The sequence below is a fragment of the Myodes glareolus genome, chromosome X (genome assembly GCF_982192425.1).
Source record: "Myodes glareolus chromosome X, mMyoGla1.1, whole genome shotgun sequence".
NCBI lineage: Eukaryota > Metazoa > Chordata > Mammalia > Rodentia > Cricetidae > Myodes > Myodes glareolus.
Window position 1 is genome coordinate 9,766,245 of NC_142053.1, and position 9,790 is coordinate 9,776,034.

The window sequence follows — 9,790 nt, forward strand, 5'->3', positions numbered from 1 at the left end:
TTGGGGATGGATCGCTCACTCTTATACATGTTAGGCAAGTACTCTACCACAGACCTGCGTCTTTAATGCCAAAAGGATATTTTAAACTCTTATTTATTTCAAATAGTTATATTTATCATAAAATATATAATCAAATGCTCCACATCTTGAGATCTGTTGATTATCCTCTATAAAGCAGAAATTTAACCTGATGCTAGGGACACAAAGATAAATACACATATTGTTTTCACAAGATAAGTTTTTTCCAAGGCCTCCCAAGAGCTATGAAATTGGCCAAATGTAGTAAAGGAATCAAATGAAAATGTGTAGACCTTTTTTACACACAAATTCTAGGCTTGTATTTTGAAATTCCATTATAAGTTGATTTATCTATTTTGTGTCAATTTCCCTTTCACTTTAAAATAGCAATTTTGACATAAGTAAATTCAGCTATGCTTTTTATTCAATCAGAGGTCAATTATATGCTCTGATTATGCAGGATGTTGTCACTGCACTAGTGATATTGGCTTTGAAAACAAGAATGCCAGAGACCCAGATATCAGGTGAACCTCTTGCCTATAAATAGCAAAGATAATAAGGGGCTTCAGTTTTTTTGCTAGTAAAACTTTACATAGGGTCTCAGTGACTAAAATTATAGGCATTTAGAATGTCAGGAAGGGGAAAATCTTATTATGGTAAGTTTTACCTCTCTGTTATAGTTATGAGCTTTTTCCTTGCTTAAAATAACATGATTTATGAACTTATAATACCTGCTGGAAATTAAGAGGAGTGCTGTATATTGCAGCTCATTAAGTGTTGATTATGTAAGTATTACTACGGTAAGCATCATTTGAATTTTCCTCTAAAAGCAGAACTGATGCTTTTCTACTAGTTTTGTTAGTATTTTTGACACTATGTGTTTATAAAGTCCATAATTCCTCTTGGTTATTATTATAAGTATTCATTTTCATATCTATTAGAAATCTTAAGTCTCAAAAAATAGCAAAAGAAGCAATAGAAAAATAGTTGTTGTTTTAGCTAGAATCAGCATTTATGAATATTTTAGCTGATTATTCCATAACTAGTTTAATTATCATCACATTATTTCTGTTTATATCTTAATATAAATATGTATTACCTCAATGAATTTAGCTTTCAGTGGAGAATAGTTTAAGCAATGTTTATAGCTCTTTATAGTTATTTTTTCTTCAGATATAAATTGATTAAATTATGGTGGAACTTATGATGGCTCCTTCTTAGACTAAACACCAATTATTCCAATCTACTCCTCAAGGTATAAAGTTTTTAGAGCTTGAGATAGTAAGAAGACAGGCTAGTATTTCTTCAGCAAGAAGAGGTAGATTAGTATAAATGTATCATTGTATGTTGACGGGGAGACAGCTGGCCAAGTAACTATTTTGTTACAGACTCAAATACAAATCTTCTATCTTAGTGATGTACTGCTTTGCAGGGACGTACTTCTGATATTGCATTTTGGTTTCAGTCTACAATCTACTACAGTCTAATTGGGAGTGAAAAGACAGGTATTTTCTGGATGAAAGTGATAACTACATTGTAATGGTGATTACAATGACTCCAGAACTTTGTCTCATCTCCATCCTTTTACACACTACTTGAACAAATGAACTGGATGTAGATATATAGCCAGCATTGTCACATCGGTCATGAAAGTAAATGTTAAAATACATATTTATGTCCACCTGGTTTTAAAAGTGACCCTAATTTCCAATATCAAGAATATCAAATTCTGAAGTTTAATTAAAATAAGAACAGTAGATTTGATACTTAACAAGAATAAGTACAATGAGAAAAACTCTTCAGATTAAAAAAAACTATGAATGATGGTTTGTAGTATTATTAATATACAGCTAGATCTCTACATAATGTGGGTAAAATATGGAATACTAGCATGCACAAAGCCTTCAATATATTTCTTTCATTTGATTAAAAATTCTTGTTTGAAATTTTGTAAGCCTGGTGACTTTTTGATTTTCATAACATGACACTTTTATCAATATAACACTAAAGTAGGTATCAATGGCAATGTATCTAAAATATTTTGTATAAAGTTGTGACTTTTTTCTTTGAGGTGACGTTTGAATATTTTTCCATGTGTTCAAAAAACACAGAAAAAATTTAGATGATATAACCTGAAGTTTAGAATTTTGCTTGGGAAAGTTGTTCAAACCTGGATATTTATTCAAGAATTCACAAGTTAGATAGAGCTGCTTGTGGAAAATGGAGCAACTACCAGCTCCCAGATTAGTCTTTTTAAATAGCCATCCAATGAGTGAGGTCCACAGAAAAGATCAAATGTGTTCAAGAAAAGTACTGTGATAAGTCAGCAAGATTTCTTGAAGTGTTATATTATGGTCCATGGGTCATTTAGACATCATTTACTATCTTGCTTTTGAGTGATATATCATTGATCAAGATGTCAAGACACTGTGCACATGTCTTAGGAGGATATGCTCAGATATTTCCTTCTATGCATTTTTTTCTAAATTCTTTGAAAAGTTTCAGTAATTTCACACTCTACTCATGTATTCTTTTCAGCTATAATAGAATGTGATAGCCATGAGAAATTGAAATGCTATACATAAGTGTACATGTTTTGTCTGCTTTGCTTTATCCTAACATTCATAGAAGTCAGACATTGGGGTACTCAACTTAATAGAAAGTCAGAAAGGATAATAAAAAAGTTAGTCTCCTTCAATAATATAACAAAACATCTTACCTTTTGGCAAACATCTACTGATATATTAGAACCAAGCTCATTTACCCTGTTTTTCCAATTACTGTCATAAACATATCTATAATTACCTCTTTCTTCTTTATGGAGCAAATGTTATGAAGCAAATCTGAAAGCCATGATGTTTATTCTCAAGGATAAAATAGTAAAAACAAAACAAAATAACAACAACAAAAATGAGTGACAAAAACACAAACATAAAATATTAGTGCCATAACAAAATGCTGTCATAATATAATACCTATCTAATTCTTCTTTGGAAAGCATGGGTGACGATTCTGAAGAGATTGATCATCAAAATAAATCTTTATCTTATTTAAGAAAAGAAATATAACTTAATTTAAAATCTTCAGAGAGAGTTCTTAGTTCAGCCTGTAATCTCAAATCTCAACTACTCAGGAGAATTGTTTGTGTGTGTTTGTGTGTGTGTGTGTGTATTTATTTATTAGTATAAGTGTTTTGTCTATATATATATATATGTGAACTATATGCATGCCTGGTGCCCTCAGAGATCAGAAGAGATCATTAGATCTACTGAAATAGAGACAGTTGTGACCCACCATGTAGGTGCTGGGAACTGATGAAGTCCAATGCCATCCTGTCTCATAAAAATAAAATAAAACAAAACAGCTTTTAAAAAACTAGAAAACACTGAACTAGGCAAACAGTTTGATGGTAGATAACTTGCTTTCATGTAGCTCTAGTCTAAGTACAAACTCTGTGCAACAAAGTAAAGCAAACAAAGCAATGTGAATCAGAAAATGTGGTTTTCATAAAGCCCCACATAGACCTTTGTGTTTTAATACTTGGTCCCCAGTTAGTTTGAGAAGAATTAGGAAATGTAACCTTGTTGTAGGTGTATCACAAGAGCCAGTTTTGACGTTTCAAAAGACTCAAGCCTTTCCCTTCTTTTGGCCTCTTGCTTGCTTGGAATGTGAACTCTCCTGCTGTTTCTGCTATAATGCCTCTGCTCTGCTGTCATGGTCTCTAACCCTCTGAAACTGTAAGCCAAATTAAACATTTCTTTCTATAAATTTTCTTTGTCATGGTGTTTAGTCACAGCAATAGAAAGTTTGCAAATACAACAGATAAAATATCTCAAGGGTTTCAAGGTAAGAGGGACCTCATCCTTAAATTAAAATATCACCAGGATATTTTTCTTTTTTAAATTTAATATAATTCTTTCCTCATTTTACATACCAATCCCAGTTCCCTTTCCTACCCTCCTTCTGCTCCCCACAACTTCCCCCACCCCACCTCCATCCATTCCTCAGAGAGGATAAGGCTTCCCATGGAGAATTAATAAAGTCTGGCACATCACTTTGAACCAGCACCAAGGCCCTCCCCCTTTTATCTAAGCTGTACATGGTATTCCTCCAAGGAGAATGGTCTCCAAAATTGCCAGTGGCCCCACAGACTGCACCAATCACACTACTTTCACCCATATACAGAGGGCCTAGTTTGGTCATATTCAGATTCCCCAACTGTCTGTCTGGAGTCAGTGAATCCCTAGTAGATCATGTCAGGTGTTTCTATGGGTACTCCCATTATGGTCTTGACCCCTTTGCACATATTATCACTCATCCCTCTCTCTCTTCAACTGGACTCCAAGAGCTCAATCCACTGGTAGCTGTGGATTTCTTTATCTGCTTCCATTAGTTGCTGAATGAAGTTTCTATGACGACAATTAAGATAGTCATCAATCTGATTACAGGAGAAGGCCAGTTCAAGTACCTTCTCAACTATTGCTTAGGGTTTTAGCTGGCATCATCCTTGTCCTGCAAATTTCCTTAGTGATAGGTTTCTTGCTAGTCCCATAGTGGTTCCCTCAATCAAGGTATCTTTTTCCTTGTTCTCCCTCTCTGTCCTTCCCACGTCACAGCCATCCATATCCCTCATGTTCTTCTCTCCGTTCCTTTCTCCTCTCTCCCTCCCCTTCTGGCCTCCCTTCCTTCTCAATTTTTCAGGAGTTTTTGTCCATTTTGCGTTCCCAGGGCTATCTATGTATGTCTCTCTTAGGGTTCTCCTTGTTACCTAGCTTCTCTGTGGTCATGGATTTTAGGCTGGTTATACTTTGCTTTCCATCTAATATACACATTTAGTGAGTACATACCATGTTTGTCTTTATGGGTTTGGGGTTGCCTCACTCAGGATGTTTTTTCCTAGTTCCATCCATTTGCCTGCAAATTTCAAGATGTCATTGCTTTTTTTTTTTAAACCATACTTCATTGTGTAAATGTACCACATTTTCTTTATCCATTCTTCAGCTGAGGGACATATAAGTTGTTTCCAGGATATGGCTATTACAAATAATGATGCTATGTATATAGTTGAGCAAATATATTTGTGGCATGGGTGTGCATCCGTTGGGTATAAGGCCAAGAGTAGAAACTACCATGGGGATTTTTGTCTTTTGTTTCTTATCTGCATTCCTCAAAAGTTACCTTTTGTGTCTCTTTTTCACATGTTTCACTCTATAGAAATTTTATTTTTTAAAAAAATTATCAATATTTCAGCATTTTAGAGTATAAGATGACTGTTTGATTACATTTTGCAGTTTCAGATTCATCAAAGAGTGCTCTCTGGAAAACCAAATCTGATTGACCCAACTTTGGTCATTGTTGACTGATAATACCATGTTCTATGACAAGGAATCAAATCATGCATCAAAAATATCACACTTGGTATATCACAAAGTTGTGGTAATTTTGGAATTACTATATCCTGTATGTGTACAAAATTGCATTAGTTCAATATAACTGAAACTTAAGAATGAAAATATTGGGGCTGGAGAGATGGCTCAAAGGTTAAGAGCATTGCCTGCTCTTCCAAAGGTTCTGAGTTCAATTCCCAGCAACCATATGGTGGCTTACAACCATCTGTAATGGGGTGTGGTGCCCTCTTCTGGCCTGAAAGCATATATACGCAGACATAATATTGTATACATAATAAATAAATAAATATAAAAAAGAATGAAAATATTTTACTAATTCCGATGATGGTAGGATTGGCAGAATCATAGACTTTATCAAACAATTTAAAAGTAACTTGTCTATTTCAGCAAGAACAAAGCATTAGCTTGTCTATGGTGCATATACAATTCAAATATACCTACTTATACCAGATACTGACCCTGATAAACTATTCAGTATTGATTTCTATTATTAACAGTATTGACACCAAGAATTGCCATGGTCATGTTGGTTTGGTGAGTGGCAGTCTGTGTTTCTGAGCTTATTTGTGATATCACTTGCTGTTTTTGTACTTCCATTCTCAAACTCATTTGAAACTTTCCTTATTTGTGAGCTTATTAGGTAATGACAGAAGTACCTGGGGAAAAATTCTGAATGATAGTCACAAAACAGACCAATTTGTTCAATTAATTATTAACACCTTCCTCTGCTAAAGGCATACTCTTTTTTAATTTTTATTTTTCCCTTCAATTATTTATACTTCCTTCCCTCCTCCCAATCTCCTCCCACTCCCTCACACCCCCTCCTTCCTCTCCTGCCCTGCTTGAGAGAGGCCAGGAATTCTGCCCAGGGCGAAGTCCAAGGCCCTCCCACCTACATCCAGTTCTAGGGAGCTGTGCATCCATATAGACTAGGGTCCCAAAAAAAAAAACAGAACATGCCATAAAAACAAGTCCCAGTGCCTTTATCAATGGCTTCTCAATCAGCCCCCATTGTCAGCCACAATCAGAGTCTGGTTTGATCACATGCTCATTCAGACCTGGTCCAGCTGGATATGGTAAGTTCCCATTATAACAGGCACACTGCCTCAGTGAGTGGACCAACCCCTTGTGGTCCTGACTTCCTTGCTCATCTTCTCCCTCCTTCTGCCTTTCAACTGGACCTTGGGAGCTCAGTTTGTTGCTCTGCTGAGGATCTCTGTCTCTATCTCCATCCATTGACAGACAAAGATTCTATGGTGATATTCGAGATAATCATCAGCATGATAGTGGGGCAAGGCCAGTTCAGGCACCCTCTCCTCTGCTGTCCAAGGACCTAACTGGGGACATCCCGTGGACACCTGAAATCCCCTCTAGAGCCAAGTCTCTTGACAACCCTAAAATGGATCCCTTACTGTAGGTATCTTCTTCCCTGCTCCTATATTCGCCCTTCATCCATCTCCATCCTCCCAGTCCCCCAAGCTCTTGCCAGTCCTTCCCTTCTCCCTTCACTCTCCCCTTTTCTCCTACCCCCAAACTCATCCCCACCCCTGCCCCAACCCCCATGCTCACAGCTTTTGCCCTGAAATCTTGTTTGCTTCCTATTTCCAGGAGGATCTATATATGGTTTTCTTTGGGTTCACCTTGTTATTTGACTTCTCTGGGCTTGTGAACTATGGGCTTAATGACCTTGGTTTATGGCTAGACTCCACAAATGATTGAGTACATACCAAATTCATCTTTTTGGGTCTGGGTTATCTCACTCAGGATAGTGTTTTCTATTTCCATCTATTTGCATGCAAAATTCAAGATGTCATTGTTTTTTACCGCTGAGTAGTACTCTAATGTGTATATATTCCACACTTTCTTTATCCATTCTTCCATTGAGGGGCAACTAATTGTTTCCAGGTTCTTGCTATTACAAATAATGCTGCTATGAACATTGTGGTTTTTATTTTTCAGTTTGTTTTTATGGTGTATTGCACTTATATATTATTATATGTTAAACCTTCCTGGCATTTCTGGGATAAAGCCGACTTGATCATGGTGGATGATTTTTCTGATGTGTTCTTGGATTCAGTTTGCCAGTATTTTATTGAGTATTTTTGCATCAATGTTCATAAGTGAAACTGGTCTGTAATTCTCTTTCTTAGTAATTTCTTTATGTCGTTTAGGTATCAGGGTAATTGTAGCCTTATAAAAAGGGTTGGCAATGTTCATTCTGTTTCCATTGTGTAGAACAATTTGAGGAGTATTGGCATTAGTTCTTCTTTGAAAATCTTGTAGAATTCTGAGCTGAAACCCGCTGGTCCTGAGGTTTTTTTGGTTGGGAGACTTTTAATGACTGTTTGTATTTCTTTAGTAGTTATAGGTCTATTTAATTTGCCTATCTGGTCTTGATTTAATTTTGTAAGTGATATTTATCCAGAAAATTGTCCATTTCTTTTAACTTTTTCGATTTTGTGGAGTACAGATTATGTAATATGACCTGATGATTCTCTGGATTTCCTCCATGTTTGTTCTTATTGTCCCCCTTTTATTTTTGATTTTGTTAATTTGGATATTCTCTCTCTGTCTTTTGGTTATTTGGGATAAAGGTTTGTCTATTTTGTTCATTTTCTCAAATAACCAACTCTTTTTCTTATTGCTTCTTTGTATTGTTTTCTGTTTCTATTTTTTTTTGATTTTAGCTTCAATTTGATTATTTCCTGCTGTCTTGTTTTCCTGGATGAGTTTGCTTCTTTTTGTTCTAAAGTTTTCAAATGTTCTGTTAATTCACTAGTGTGGGATTTTTCTTTATGTAGGCATTTAGTGCTATCAACTTTTCTCTTAACACTGCTTACATTGTGTCCCTTAAGTTTGGGTATGTTGTGTGGTCATTTTCATTGAATTTTAGGAAGTCTTTTATTTCTCCCTTTATTTCTTCCATGACCCATTGATGATTCAGGTGAGCATTGTTTAATTTCCATATGTTTGTGGCCATTCTGGAATTAGTGATGCCGTTGAATTCTAATGTGAAGCCATGGTGATCCAATAAGAAACAGGGTTATTTCAAGTTTTTTTGCATCTGTTGAGGTTTGTTTTGTTACCTAGTATGTGATCACTTTTTGATAAAGTTATATGAGTTGCTGAGAAGAAGGTATAATTCTTTTGTGTTTGGATGGAATGTTCTATAGATGGCTGTTAAGTCCATCTGTTAGTTCTCTTATTTCTCTGTTAAATTTTTGTCTGACAGACCTGTCCAGTGGTGAGAGTGGAGTGCTGAAGTCTCCCACTACTAAAGTGTGGAGTTTAATGTGTGATTTAAGCTTTAGAAGTTTTTTTTTTGTTTGCTTGCTTTTTTTTTTCATATGAGGGTGCCCTTGTATTTGGGGCATAGATGTTCAGTATTGAGATTTCCTCTTGATGGATTTTTTTTTTAACTTGTGACTAATGTCCTTCTTTGTCTCTTTTGATTGATTTTAGCTCGAAGTCTATTTTCTTAGATATTAGGATAGCTACACCATCTTGTTTCTTTTTTCCATTTGTTGAGAATTTTTTTTCCAATCCTTTACTCTGAGACAGTGTCTGTCTTTGAGGTTTAGGTGTGTTTCTTGTATGCAACAGAAGGATGGATTCTGTTTTTGTACCCAATCTGTTAGCCTGTGTCTCTTTATAGGTGAGTTGAATCCATTTATATTAAGTCCATTTATATTAATGACCTGTGATTGTTTGTTACTGTTATTTTAGTTTTTGTTGCTGGTGATGTTATTTTGTATGTTTTTCCTTTTTTGAGTTTTGTTGCTGTGAGATAATAAAAATATGGAATGCTTCATGGATTTGCATGTCATACTTGAGCAGGGGCCATGCTAATCTTATCTGTATCGCTCCAATTTTAGTATAAGTGCTGCTAAAGCAAGCATCAATGTTTGAGTTTTTATTTAGTCCCCTAATATCTCTTCCTAAACGTTATTCCTCATGAAGTAGGAAATGGAGTTACTGCATAGTAAAAAAAAAAAAAACTGAGAAGATACCATTTTAATCAAGTGACTATATTTAACAACATCTCATACTGATAAATCAACATTATGCATCACTTTGTTACTATATTTCAATCAAAACTGAATAATGAATACAATCAGAAAACCATAGCAAAACTCATAATGAAGGACACTGCAGAAATATCTTGCTCTATAAAAGTATTTGTTTAAAATTATGTAGATAAAAATCAGAGAAAGACCTAAAACTACTGTGAATTTGAAATAACTGGAATAACATATCAAAATAGTGTGGTCTCTGGTTCTGGATTAGATACCTTCACTGAAAGATGTTATTGAGACAGGTGGTGAATCTTGAAATATTTCTTTAGGTATATAGGTATATAAAGG

The 9,790-nt window shown here is 35.2% G+C and overlaps 1 non-coding gene across 1 annotated transcript; it reads right to left on the reverse strand.

Annotated features, from left to right (window-relative positions):
• Window positions 1–9,218: 9,218 nt before the first annotated feature.
• On the reverse strand, window positions 9,219–9,325 carry LOC125415518 (U6 spliceosomal RNA). Its single transcript, XR_007236628.2, has one exon. It is a non-coding gene; the product is annotated as a U6 spliceosomal RNA (small nuclear RNA).
• Window positions 9,326–9,790: the final 465 nt, after the last annotated feature.